General features: G+C 32.2%; 1 protein-coding gene across 1 annotated transcript in view; it reads left to right on the top strand.

The window, feature by feature from the left end:
* The first annotated feature begins 2467 nt into the window (after positions 1 to 2467).
* Positions 2468 to 15217, top strand: part of LOC115440696 (tachykinin-like peptides receptor 99D) — a 189632-nt gene continuing 176882 nt past the window's right edge. Inside the window, exon 1 of the mRNA XM_037440686.1 lies at positions 2468 to 2917. The gene's annotated coding sequence lies outside the window, so the exon portion shown is untranslated. The remainder of the gene's footprint in view (positions 2918 to 15217) is intronic.

The following is a 15217-nucleotide window of genomic DNA, read 5'->3' as shown; positions in this document are numbered from 1 at the left end:
AATCACTTCATTCGACTAGGGGTTCGAAACCGACACCTTAGATTGGTAGTCTTACTGCGAAATACTACTACGACAACGAGGCTCGTCTTAATATAGGTACGGATAACCTTTTATATATATTTTAAAGCGCAAATGAATTCATTTTTTTTTGTGATTTGTAAATAAATTAGTGAAACAGACAAACGGAAATGATGTCAGTTGTGTAAATACAATAATTCGCATTCCACCAGTATAGCCTGACGTACAATTAGCTATGGTAATGAGGTAACGTCGACAAACAAGGAAAGATTTATGTAATGAGCGACCGAATATATACAGATAAATTATGTATAATGCATTGTATGAATATCAAACCATAGACAAATGTTAATCTATTTTACATATTCATGTGTCACAAATAAAATAATACACAAATAAATAACTAGGTATGTAGTTTTCTATAACTCACTGTTATAAAAAAAATACACATATTACACCTTTATCAGAATGCAATCAGAGCACTTATTTTACGCCATATATGTTCCATCTATGACCCGATAGGGGGCGAGCTTATTGCCATATCGGGCACAAATTTCAGACTCCAGGCTGATACGGGGCAGAAAACCCAAATATTACTTTTTCTGACCCAGGATTCGAACCCAGGACGTCAAAGCGATACCGTACCGCGCATACAGTACAACTACGCCACTGACGCAGTCTTAACCAATGTGTTAACCATGGTTGCTAAGCCGGGGATCGCTTGTACACTGTTAGCAAGGTACCCCCGGTGATAACATTGGTGCACCAAAAAAATAATCGAATTACGTATCAAATAGCTAAACCTCGTCCCTTGCCTAACCCAATTAGAAACAAAATAATATATATGACAATTTAAAACAACATCATCTTTCTGAATTAAAGAAAAAAAAAATATGTCAATTCAGTACGTGATCTATCTGTGACCTAATTTCATCCAAATCCGTTGAAATATTTCTGCGTTTATTTCTACCATCCAAATATTTATACAAATCGCCTTTATAATATTAGTAAGAGTAAGAAGTAATATAAGGTGGCTGATGAAAACGGTGTTCACAGATATTTAATGTGCGGGTAAGCGTCACAGGAATTTTAAACACGAAGGCCGTCACCTAACTCCGTAACGTGTATAGATTATTAAACAGAAAAATATAATGTCTCGATTAGTTTAATAAACAGGTGCAATGCTGATACTAAATACACTACAGAAAAACTGTGATATATAAAAACATAGCGGCCCGCTCTGGCTTCGCACGGATATAACATAACAAAATAACAGTATTTCTCCACTATTTAATGGATGTTATTATACATATAAACCTTCCTCTTGAATCACTCTATCTATTAAAAACAAACCGCATCAAAATCCGTTGCGTAGTTTTAAAGATTTAAGTATACAAAGGGACATAGGGACAGAGAAAGCGACTTTGTTTTATACTATGTAGTGAAGTACGGGATATACCCAAAGAAAATATTTATAATAAAACAATTGTAAACGAAAATTGTGTGAACAATTGTAGACTGTACTGGTGGTAGGTCTCTCTTATGTGACAGTATTATATACTGTCCCACTGTTGGGCACAGGCCTCCTATACCACTGAGAGGGATTAGGCATTAGTCCACCACGCTGGCCTGGTGCGGATTGATAGACTTCACACATCCTCGAAATTCCTATAGAGAACTTCTCAGGTATGCAGGTTTCCTCAAAGTGTTTTCCTTCACCGTTAAAGCAAGCGATAATTCACAAAGAATACACACATAATTTTTTAGAGAATTCAGAGGTGTGTGCGCTTAGGATTTGAACCGGTGGACATTCGTCTCGGCAGTCCGTTCCACAACCATCTCTGCTGAAATGCTGAGATATAAAATAGTAAATTAATAAAAGGTAACAATAGCAATGTGAGTTTATTAAGCAATGGAGAAGTAATTGTATTGTTATGTAGGAATTAAGATAGTACTAAACGTAAACAAATTTACGTTGTTATAACAAAATAACCGTTCAAAATGTTAAACAATTGAAAAATTCCATTTACATAGATCTGGATTTTCAACAAACAAGAAAGCAATAAAATTATAATAATTGAACATTCTGGAAAATTTCATCGCTTTATAACACAAAGGGGAAGTTGCTACGTTTGAGACCGCTTTCACTCAAAAGCAGGTTTATGAAATGTAAGTTAAGGCTTATTTACGTCAACAGGTAGGCATAACTTTGCACTTAATCCATAACTTTACAAACTTACACGTAGGCCGCATAGCCAGAGCCTACGTTTTTATATAACCAGTTATAAATTATTTTTTTTTTTTCAAGCAATTCCAAAACCATTCCGTGGCAAATAGCAACAAATTCTTTATTTAAAAAAAAAAAAAAAAAGTACCGAGTGGATAAAAAAAATAGTATCTAATCTTCTCTAAAAACATCTTGATGGTAGTTCTGCGACGAATATCGTCCCGTACGTACCTATTTCACGTTTGCGCGATTTTAGTTCGAAGTTCAAATCGCGTTCGCACTGTGTCGGGTCAGCAGTATCACTCTGACTTTGCGCCGAACACGACTCGGCCCGGTTACGGCTGGCTGGAAAAGTGCTCGCGCTATTAAAAGTAAAATAAATTAAATAATGTTCCAATTTTAAATGCTTCAAGTTTTTGAATTTAGAATAATAAGTGCGAAACATTATTGTTGAATTTAATAAAAGTGGTTTGTATAAGTGAAACTTTTGCAAAGTTTGCGCGGTGACGAAAAATATAACGTAGTTGTTAATTAAAAACATGATTATTTCCAAACATAGAATAAACCCTATTAATATTTATCGTGTGATTTTATCGCAATTTGTATGACTGTGTATTAAATAAAATAAAATTGTGACGCCGTGCTACTGGCGTTTATTGTTCTCGAACTAAGGTAAGATCTTTTTAATTTTAACTGCGTTTCGACTGTAGGAAATAATTAAATATGTTCTTATAAACATATAAAATTAATTATAATTATGTAAAAATACCTACTTCTTTAAAAAATTCTATTGAAAATTCTATGATAGAAAATTTCTATTATAGTTCGACAACTAAAATATGGTTTAAAAGATATGTTAGTAAAATAAACAATTTATTTTACAAACTTTTTAACTAAGTACAAATAAACAAAACAACTTCCTATTAAAAACGTCATCATCAGAGAAAACAATTACGCTCTACCTTATAAAAGTAAATTTAAAACTTGAAATTCACGCTCTGTCCAATGCCACAGGAAACGAAATTGTCCAGGTTATTAAATTAGGTATACGTATTCTTTATATTTCAACAATTTGTATGAACAGTTATTTTTATTATTGCGGCGTTTAATTTCAACTATCGTGTTTTATATTTGCCTATTAAAAATGAATATTAAAGGAGAGGTACAATAACGGGTTTTTTATTCGTCAATTTTTTTTTGGCCATAATTAAAGTTTTTTTTAATATTATTTATGTATATTTGGATAATACTCCTAAAATACGAGTTTATCTAAATTAATCATTTAATTTTGAAGAACTCCGTTTATAAGATTAAAAAAAAAATATTTACTACTTAAAATTACATTTTAAATTAACGCTTCCGAAATATAAATGCTACATTGGAATACACCTCCAAAAAAGTACAATTGACAAAAAAATAGTTTGTCTGTAAAATTAATTGCGAATGGCAATTTTTTTTTATTATCCGAGAAGAGAAATAATTATTTTTCTTATAAATCTAAAATTATACTATTAATGATCCGAAGCTCCACATTTTTGCCACTTTATTATACAATAAATTTGAGGGTGGTTGGAATGTGTTCAAAATAAAGAACAAGCCCTACAAAAAACACTTTAAGAAATAAGAAAAACGAATCGTATTTATTATTACAGCCTTAACACTTATTAAGAGTAAGCTTTGTTTTTAATGAGCCTCATTTTAGGGTGTATTAAAAAAATATATGTATTTAGCTGTATAAACCAAAATACCTTTTTAAAGATTTCTTAAAATATTTTAGAATTTAACTTCAACATCTTTGAATAATCAAAGATTAAAGGTATTCTAATATACTAAACATGGCAGTACTCTATTGTGCTTTATATCAAAAAAGTCAAAGCCTGAAATACTAGTCTCAAAATTTGTGTTACTTTACTCAGCTATACCTAGCTATAATTTGCATTTTCCTACGTTATTAAGTGACATCAGAATGAATATATGTCATGGAATAAAAATATCAAAAGGAATACTATTTATATAACAAAACTAGTTTTACTAAACATGGCAGTACTCTATTGTGCTTTATATCAAAAATGTCAAAGCCTTTGTATCAAGTACTACGATCACTGTAACTTCACAAAACATCTTGTGCCTCAAATTGTAGAATAAATAAATACAGACACCTTTCAGTCGTAAAACACAAACCGAAAGTAAATATTTACGAAACACAATTTTTATGCGGGTAGGTGCAAACTGATATCACTCTGTACTGGTATATATGCTTATGTTTTGTCCAATTCTCTTATAAGTTAATAATAAAAAATTACTATGTCACCTACTGAAATACTAGTCTCAAATTTGTGTTACTTTACACAGCTATACCTAGCTATAATGTGCATTTTCCTACGTTATTGACATCAGAATGAAATTATGTCATGGAATAAAAATATCAAAAGGAATACTATTTATATAACAAAACTAGTTTTTATCAACGGCTCCGCTCGCGTGATGAAGATTTTCCGAGATATAAAGAAGCCCATAGCCTTTAGAAATTACATAGCATCACATTGAAACAAACAAACTTTTCATCTTGATAATGTACGTATAGATTAAAAACTCAATCAGTTATACGGATTATGTCGACCGCTTTCAAACGACATCAAAGAACGAATATTTTATGTTTCCTCATGTTTCTGTGTGCGATATTTCATCAAGTCGTGGTTTTATTTTTATTTGATGTCACATGAATATTGGGAAGATTTGAGATAAATAATAATGAAATTTTAGTATTAGGACAAGTAAATTAGAAAGATATGAAATAAAACTCCCCGCCGTGATCACGAAGGCTGCAAAGTCTTCGAAACGTTGGGTAAAAATTATAAAAACCCCAAAATAATATTACATTAATATCTTAAATTCGCGTAAACATAATAAAACATTAAAAATAAATGATTCTTATTTAATGTTCACACAAAAGAAGGTCAAAATGATGAAATTTTGTAATAGTAATTGTGAAATTGAACATATTCTACAAATCGAGACGCAATGTAATCTAAGAAAATAAATGTAATTGCAATTGTGCCTATTTTTTATTAGTTTTTCTTTATTGTTATTACCACTCCTGAATTGATTATAATTTGTTCGATTTTATAATTGCAATTATCTTTTTGCCGACTCCGCCAGCAAACTTAAATTTTACACAATATTTAAACATAAAACTTAATACTTAAAGTTTAAATTTAATCGTTCTTACAATAAAATAAGCCTCTCCAAACACCGGCGCTTAGATTGCGTAGAAAGAACCAAACGCTTTTAATTTAATTTCAACTGGTACTATAGAAAATAATAATGATTATTCTATTTTAGCGGTTGAAAAACAACAGAGAGAAATATTTTATTAGTCTGCAGTTATCTTTCAGTAATCGATAATTTAATAAACGGTTTTATTAATTTGACTCGGTCATAGACGGCGTTGAATATTATTAAAATCGTATAATGTTATGTGCATTGTAGCCAGTGTAACAACTGGACATAATATGACTTAACATTTCATGTCTTAGGATGACGAGCGCAGTGAAATATCAAACAATACTTTGTAATTTCAGGAGTTGGATGGTGTTTTTACTGTTTATGAGTGGTCGTATGGCTTACCATGAGATCCATCTCGTCGCAATAAAAAACATCGTTTAGAATCGATATGAAGATATACTCTTTATTGATTATCATATCATGGTAGTAAGATTGGTGATAAGTGGGTGCATTAGTTAGGCATTTGTCTTTACCTTCGACGTAAAGCGTGAGGGAATAAAAAAAATCATTTTGCTCTATTATTTAATGTTGAAATATATAAAAAAGCCTGTCCGATCCGATACAGGTAATCAAATAATATTTTCATAAAAAAATATAATCGTGAAAATCAAAAAAATATAATATACGTCTCTACCACTAACTTAATATAGACTGCTGTCATCATCATCATCTTCTTCTCACTTCTCTTCTCTTACCATCAGATCTAGTGAGGCCTTTGCCATATCGTCGATAAAAAATATAATTATGCATCACCATCATCATCAGCCGCAGGATGTCCACTGCTGAACATGGGCCTCCCCCAAAGATTTCCAGATCGACCTATTGGCGTTTCCAATGTTGCGCTTCCAATGTTTCGCTGTATTAAAGTAATTATGGTATTACTTATTTTCCCAATCGAATAAAATAAATAAGAACTAAGAGAGAGAAAAAGAATTCCGCAGAATTCTTTTTACTTTGTTGCCACGGTTCATTTTACAGGACGAAGGTATCATTCCCTCGAGCACTTTCACTTACAAGTACACATTCAACAACTTACAACTGTTTTTCGCGCAAATCATATAAATTTTGATTCGAACCAAGGATCATTAATGTAATACTAAATAAAATATATTCTGGAAAGAAAAACAAAATATTGAAATAAATCTCATACAATTCTGTCAATCATACGAATAGAGATAAGTAAAAAAAAAATACAGCTGATACTCGGTAAGATTATATCTATTCTCTGAATTTGGTATAATATTACTCATACAATATAATAAATCAATTCGATATCTACGTAGAAATTGCTACGTGCTGAGCACGCGTCGAACGAGCTCAAGGCTTTGACAGATATTCTCTGCCGGGGTTCACTCAATCAAGCGTAACGTTAATCTAAAATCCTTGAAAAGATAGAGTACATACACCGATGTACGCACCTTTTATCCTAGAGGTAGATAGAGGTACAACTAGTACCACTTTTAGCCATTCGTTTCGTTTTATTTCCGTTCCATTATAGCCGAATATATCGCTTTATCGAGCAAAAAATCCAAACTGGGCTGATACTGAGCAAAAAACCCGTTATCCTGGGCATTGAACCGGAGACCACGGCTACTGTACCATAATACGTTACAATTATGCTATCCAGGGAATTTAGAACAATAGATTTAGATAGGAAACGATTAGGTAATTCGATAATTTAAACTGCAGTAGTTTCACTAATAGCTAACTGATTCGGCAATTTTCCTTATTAGAGTTATTAGGGAGGTAGGATGAAATAAACGCATTTAATTTTATTACATGAAATAGCCAACGATATTTGTTTTTGACGTCATATTTTCGCTTACAGAATAAAATTAACTATTTTAGTAAGATACGTAGAATTTGTCTGTGTTTTTAAAATACAACTGTTTGTGTTTTTAAAATAAACTACTTATATCCATTTGGAGCTTAAGCTGACTCCGAGCTAGATGTCATGAAAATCTGTTCATACATTTGGCAGTAAAAGCGCAAGATATAGAGATATCAAAAATGTGTAATATATAATAATGTCAGCCCTGTATTATATACTGTCCCACTGCTTAGCACGGGCCTCCTTTACTGAATTGAAACTAAGAATTTCTTAGAAACGCAGATTTCCTCACGATGTTTACTTTCATCGTTAAAGCAAGCTATCATTCACAAAGAATAATGTGTTATTCTCTAGAAATGTTAGAGGTGCGAGCCCTAGGGTGTATAAGTTTTTTTTTCATTTATCAGAAATAACAAACAATAGTGCATTATATTTTTTACAAAGATTTGCACATGCAATAGTGATAGTTAAATGTACTACCCACAACGCTATCCACAGTTTACTAATAGTTAGTGTTTATACCAGTGACGTGATAGCTCATATCAATAACATTGCTTTTAAGCTAAAAATAAATTAATGATAATTAATTATGTCTTTTTTTAGAAATGAAGTATTGAGGTCTTTTGTCCTACGCGTTGGTATGTAAACAACATATTAATGCGATTATATTACAAAGTACTTCGTGTATGCTTTGTGTAAATTGAATTAAGGTGTGTACCAATAATTAGGTTAAATGAGCTACGGCTGTTGCCAAGATGCTTTTATACAATCATTACCGCTAACATTATATCGACGGTTGAAAGGCTTAGGTGACTTTTTTTTTTAATTTTAATTAGTTTAAAAAAACACAGACTAAAGTGCTGATTTTGAATATGTAACTTAGTGTCACCAATAAAATGTCGCTTAAGTAAATTTTTCAACCGTCGATATGGAAATGATATAAGATAAGTTTTCGCTTACTTTTTTATTTTTTATTAGCGTTAACGATTGCAGAAAGGTATCTTGATTTCATCTGGTGTGATTTTGATATTTCTGCAATGAATCAGTGGATTAAATTCAAAATTCGCATACGGTTAGATAATTTTCTAGATTGGGAAATAGATTTTAATCCTGCTAATTTGCTCTCGAAGGAAATATAAAAAACGGTATTTTCAGTAGATTTCAGTAGAGTACGCTATGAAATACTACTACTGAAGCTGTAATGCATGAATTGTATCAGGAAAGGTCTTCAACGCAGGCGAACCCACAAGCAACACCTAGTATTAATTAGTAGAGTCCTTGTTCCAGCGTGTGCGACGCCCACGAGCCGCGGTCATCTCAGGGTCGCTTTAGATGGCAGTAAACACCACGGTCACCGCTGCGGTTAGAGACCCCTTTATTGCTAATCTTGTCCTTAATTGTCTAAGATCAACAAAAGACTATGACGTAATACCGCACCCTTGACTAAAGTGAACCAACTCAGAAATACTATATATGGAAAATATTTTATCTGGAAATGTTTAGGCGAGGCTTATGTTTAGTTATGGAAATTATGAATGAATTAATTAATGAATGAAAACGCCTTATTGTATACACCAAACATAGAAAAAATTAAAACAATTATTATATCATATAAAAATGCACCAATAGGCGGTCTTATCATTAAAAAGCGATCTCTTCCAGACAACCTGATATATAAAGAGACTTATATTTATGATAAACTAAAGAAGGGGTGTGTAACATATTCAGCATGGAAAAATATATACGATTTGGAAATCTTTGGATAAGGCCTAAGGTCAATAGTGGATATCTAATATAATTTTAAAGTGGTATAGCTGTGACTAATATTGACAATGCTTACAAAAGGTAACTTAAAATTAAAATTTGTTTCACGGTGAACCTAGATAGTAAATTTTTGAGATAGGTCATTTTTGTTCTAAGAGTGTTGTTAACAGAACATTCAATTGTTTGGCGTAATGGCGTAAACTGTGCCGTAAAATGCCCATATATCTATAAAATTTTCGGAGAACATAAATGCCTTTTCAGTGAAGTGGGTGATTGTTGTAACGTTTTATATTTTGAACGCATTGTATTGTGGTTTTAAATGATGTAAATTGTCAGTCATGAGAATTTATCACATATTAAAGATTTTATGCATGTGGGACAATTTTTATAAATGCAGTGATAACTGTTACAATAATTCGTGTACAATAATAAAATTCAAATTGTGTAACTAAAATTGCACAATTTTATAATGATGAATGAAAAAGTACTATATTTATTACTGTTTAAATGTTGATAAGAAACAATGATTCTAGGATTAAATAATGTATGAATACATAGTATGAACTCGTATTATCTCGTTGAGACAAAACAATCTGTCGAGTTATCGCAAAATAGTCTATATTGACATTTTAGTCGATAAAATGAGAATTATAAACATCTTTAAAAGTATAATTTTTGTCAATAATTTGCTTTTATTTTTTAAATTCTAAGATTTCGGATAGCTTATAATTTTGATTATAGTTTAGAAGCTAGTGAACATCCATAGTTTGATTTAGCTTATGAATGATTAAAATAAATAGTTTCTTCAAGGGCTATAAACATATAAACATCGTAATCTATGCTAAAGTAAAAGTAACTTTGACCGTGACTGTCAATAAAGGAAATAGCCAAAACGGACTATTGAAAATTGTTCACCCAATGGATTCTTTCCATCTGCAAATAGGTTTAATAAAAAGACGTAACTTGGCCGGAGACACGTGATATTTCTGACAAGTTATTACGAGATGTGACTCCTGGTGTGTTATTATGATTTAGTTTTTCATAGAATGGCGGCAAACGAGCAAGTGGCTTAATAGAAAGTGATCACCCGCGGATACTGACAATGCTCAACAAAACACGTATATACATGATCATTTTGACATTGCGTTACTAAATGTAACTACATTCTCGTCTTCGCCTTTACTGACATTGTGCTTAAAATCATCCAATAATAACTAATAATTTCACGATAAATCCTAGGTTTTAGATTTCTGATATGTTAACCATTTTATTGTTTAATGCGAATATGGTGTGTTCGTGGGTGTATTTCTTACTGAAAGTATGATGTTGCCGTAACAAATTCTGTTAGAGTAGTAGTAGTGGCTTTAGGGCATGTAAAATTAAAATTACTTTTTATTAATAATTACATATTTTGTTCGAAACTTCTTACACTTTTTAATTTTACATCTATGGCTCAAGTAACTTACCTATTGTAAAGTCTTATTTCCAAGTAGATAAGTATGTGGTTTCTAACGCCTGGTTTGGTTCCCCGCTCTGGTTAGTAACGCGAAATCAAAATGACTCTGTATACTAAAAGATTTTCCTATAGTAGTTATTTAATTTTGTCTATTTATTTCGTCTTGTTTACATATACATCCATTCATAAACAATATAGTTCCCTTTCTTTTTTCAAGGGTAGGAGGTATTTTAGCTATGTATGGGAGTCCCGATGTTACATGGGCCAAGTCTTATAGTCTAATTTATTTTGAAATTTAAGCTTTATTGACTTAAATTTTTCCCTATTAGTTCTAAGATGAATTAATTCATTTTGAACTAGCTTACAACGTTACAAATTTGTAAACACATTTTTAATATACGAATTTCATTATTATTTTCCAATCGTGATAAGCTAATCAATCAACAAGCCAAGTCTCATGGTATTGAAATACGCAATTGTCATTTCAAAAATATTTGCTCTGTGATCTTGTTTTAGTATATGTACCAAATATTTTTATCAATGCAGGCAAACATTCAAACACATTGCCTAAACACGTCACTACGCGTTCAAAATATTATATTACGGTATCCCTTAATGCATGTGTATGTGTGTGTGTGTGTGTGTGTGTTCCCAGAATAATTACGCGATGAATAATGAAATTAGGAATTAAGGTTTTATAACGATTTTAAGTATTTACTTATAAAATAAATACCTCACAGAAAATATTACTTATCTGAAATGAACAACAAATGTATCACTTATATTTTCAAAAGGAAGAAAATAGCAAGCGTGTCTAAAATATAACCTATATGTAAATTAAATTGTCTCTGCGTACGTTGCTTTTACGGGAATTGAAACATAAACTCATAGACGGTACGGTCTGGGTTGGTAACGCAGGATTATTCGCCACCGTGGGTGTTTATGGCCGGTATAATCATTAACTCCTGTATCTATTTACACTTCGTCAACACAAGGTATGAAGCCAATTTTACCTTTCAAACTCCCTAATGCTAAATGCAGTAGGGATCAGATAGTTGACTGACGAATGATTACTCCTCGCCAGTTGACACAATTATGACGGCCTGTTTAAAGCCAGATACACATGCTGATCCCGCAACGCGATACATTTATGTTCACCACTGCGTCGGGTACACCTTGTATACGGTTGTCGCTATCCAACATTCGGCGGTAGACCGGTGAAACCAATAACTGTTCCAAAGATGGGATGGTAGCGATAGTGGGTTTATTCCCCGCGAAAGACGGTTGTAGCTTTAGGATCTATATCCTACCACCAATAGTTTCCCGAAATTAATTTGAATAGGACTAAGAGGCATCTGTTAATTAGGCACGTGTTGTAACGTTCAAACACAATCTCCATAACGATATCATAATATACGTAATAATACATTTGCGATAGTTTGCCAACATGTTTTGAAGTTTATTGGACGCAAACATTGAAACTGCGTAACAGATTATATTATAAATGAAATTTATATAATATATAAAAATGAATCCCTATTTAGTATTTCCCTTGGTCACGCCATCACGCGTGAACGGCTGGACCAATTTCACTATTTTTTTTGTTGTGTTTGTTACTGTCAGGAGAAGGTTCTTATGAAAGAAAAAAAATTAAGAAAACTTAACGACAATATTAATTCAGTGGTTTGAAATAACTGTCAGCGATCGACAGAATGCGCGCGTGCATACATAGTTAAGACAGGACAACGTCTGTCGGGTCAGCTAGCATACAATAATAATATATGTATCCTCATAGCTCTGATTTTGTTCACTCTTCCTTCGCTATCCAATCCATGCCTCTTTAGAATGGACTCCCGCTCGAAATCAGGTCGTACTCTACACGGCTGGCTTTTAAAATAAGAGTTCGACAATTGTTGCTGGTTGAAGTAGCAGATTCTTCTCATTGACTTATCAGTGTATTTATATATTTATTTATATTTAAATATGTATATAATATATAATGTATTTATATATGCGAGTATGTCGTTTTTAAGTCGATACATTTAATCGTTATGGTATATGTTTGTTTTATTATTATCCTTATTATGTGTGTGCAGGAGTAGGCAGTATATACACGTCCTTTGGTCAGCTCGGGTCTCACGTAATAGGGGCGGATAACAATGAAATTTAATACAAAGCAGCGATAGCCTAGTTGGAAGTGAAGCGGATTGCTGAGACGAATGTCTGCAGGTTCAAAGCCCTAGGGCGCGTATCACTGAATTTTCTATAGTTGTGTGTATTATTTGTAAATTATGTGCTTTAACAGTGAAAGTAAACGTCGTGATGAAACGTGCATACTTGAGAAGTTTTCTATAAGAGTTTTAAGGGTTTGTATAGTCTGTCAATCGTGGCCAATCGCCAGCGTGGAGGATTAATGCATAAACTTTCTTAGCAGTAGAGTAGGCCTGTGTCCCAGTAGTCGAACAGTAATACACAAGGCTGATATTATTATATAACGCGTAAGTAACTTGTATCTTCTTTTAAACTGTAAAGGTACATAGTGAAACATGAAGGTACAGTTTTCGGACAAGGTCTTTCAAACCCAAACCATGAGTAAAACTTCGTATCTAATACCTATAAGATCGTAACAGTGGCATAGTCTATCCGATTCCTGATTAATTTAAAACCACTTATCATTCGAATTTTCCAGACCGTATTTATGCATATTATTAAATAAAATAAAAATAAAATAATCCTTTATTGCTGTTTAACAAACATTATGTAGCATTTAGGTATGCTAAAGTAGTATAATATAGTTTTTAAACTTTATTTTACTATATATTATTAGTACCGATAAACTATGTCGGGTCCTCTATCAGAAAATTTCACCCTTCGCTACTGTGGTAATATTATTATTGTATATTTTTAACCATCCCACTAAAGTTAGTGTTGGGCAAATTATAAGTAGAACTTCTGACAATGGCACACTGCTCGTGGATTCTTGAAAAGTTGGCACTTTCGTGATTAGAATGTTTATATTTAAAGTGCTTGAACATTTATCTAACCTCGGCGACAAGTTTTATCACGTTTTGTATGTTTAGAAGAAGACAGAATATTTAATTGTCGCGGTACACGAGATGGATACATATAAAAAAACAAAACACTAAGTACTTATAACATATTCTATATCCCAACCATAACTAGGTAACAAGCAAAAACTGTGTTATAACAGCACTGATTTTCAGAGACCACCTACATTTACATATTTTATTATATGTTTACATACTTTATTGTCAGTTATTTATGTTTATCTTTAAAGGTTTTATAGTTATATTAGTCTTTTGTGGTATAAGGATTTCTTTAGAGGCCCAGCTATTGTGTGACAGTAAGTTTTTGTGTCATCAAACATTAATAAAAAAAAAACTATATTGTATTCGATAAAAATAGAAATACGTAATCTGTAGGACTTACATACAAAAAATGTATCACCACTTGTGTCAAAATACATCACGTCGGCTCTATTTTGTATACTGTCTCCATAACTATGGGCTTATACTACCATAACTACGTATACTTTCCAAAAAAATATTCCCAAACAGGGAGCATACACATAGGAACCAAAAGAGGTGATTAAGACCGAGTCGAGATGCTCCGCGCGTCATTATGGCAGCTGTCTTTCAAACGCTCTGAGCGTAAACATCCCCAGCTTGCTTTCCATTTGCTGTTAATGGCTATTGGGATGGATATCTCGACGTTTCTGATGTAGCTAAAGACTTATTTAGAGTATGCAATTATTGCTAGCAACAATCGTACGCAATTATTGAAAGTAATAATCGTTTTTTGAATATTTGACAAGACTCTTATAGTTAACGGGAGATGAATTGCTTCGTAGTTGCATATTTTTAGAGGTGGTCTTTTATAAGCAATAATTGCGTGGGATTATTGCAAGCAATTATTGAAGTGTATGAATGAGCATTTAATCTGTCTCAGTATTCAGAAAACAAACTCTGAAAAGGTTATACGACTGTGCAAATTCGGTTTACAAATATTTATTGTGGAAAGTTCTTTACCGTGTTTATTTTTAACGACGTTTGAAATTCTGGTTTAAAACGTTCCCTTGGGCACGACCGTTGTTGTTTTTAGTGTTTGTAACGTTGAATTAGTAGTTTAAATCTATAATTACTCCCCCTATCAGCAATGATTAGCTTTTTGTCGCAACTCCACTCGCGTATGTGCGTTCCTGTATAAAAGTATTTATTATCCAGGAATAAAAGAGTTTAAGATTATATAAAACAGACATTGGAAGGATTGTCATATAAAAAATTTGTGCTCGTGCGATGGTTACTCAATCTACCGTTAAATAGCAAAACATCAATGTAAACGTTTTTAATGCGCATATTAGTATATTTTCTCTACATATGTTATTTTTGTATTGATATCTATGCACGCGATGTCATCTTGTCAAGCAGGCATTTCAAATTAAACATGAAAACGACGTGCATGAATTATTGATATCGCTGCGGCAATAGACAGTTTGATTATAAGAAAAATGTACAAATTGAACTCTTCTAATCTCCGTTGAATATATTAATTGAATTGGTTTGCTTTTATACGCCAGTATAATAATTTAGACCGATGTACATGCAACTTAATTATC

Source organism: Manduca sexta, chromosome 20 (genome assembly GCF_014839805.1).
Source record: "Manduca sexta isolate Smith_Timp_Sample1 chromosome 20, JHU_Msex_v1.0, whole genome shotgun sequence".
Classification (NCBI taxonomy): Eukaryota; Metazoa; Arthropoda; class Insecta; order Lepidoptera; family Sphingidae; genus Manduca; species Manduca sexta.
This window is presented reverse-complemented; position numbering and strand designations above follow the sequence as displayed.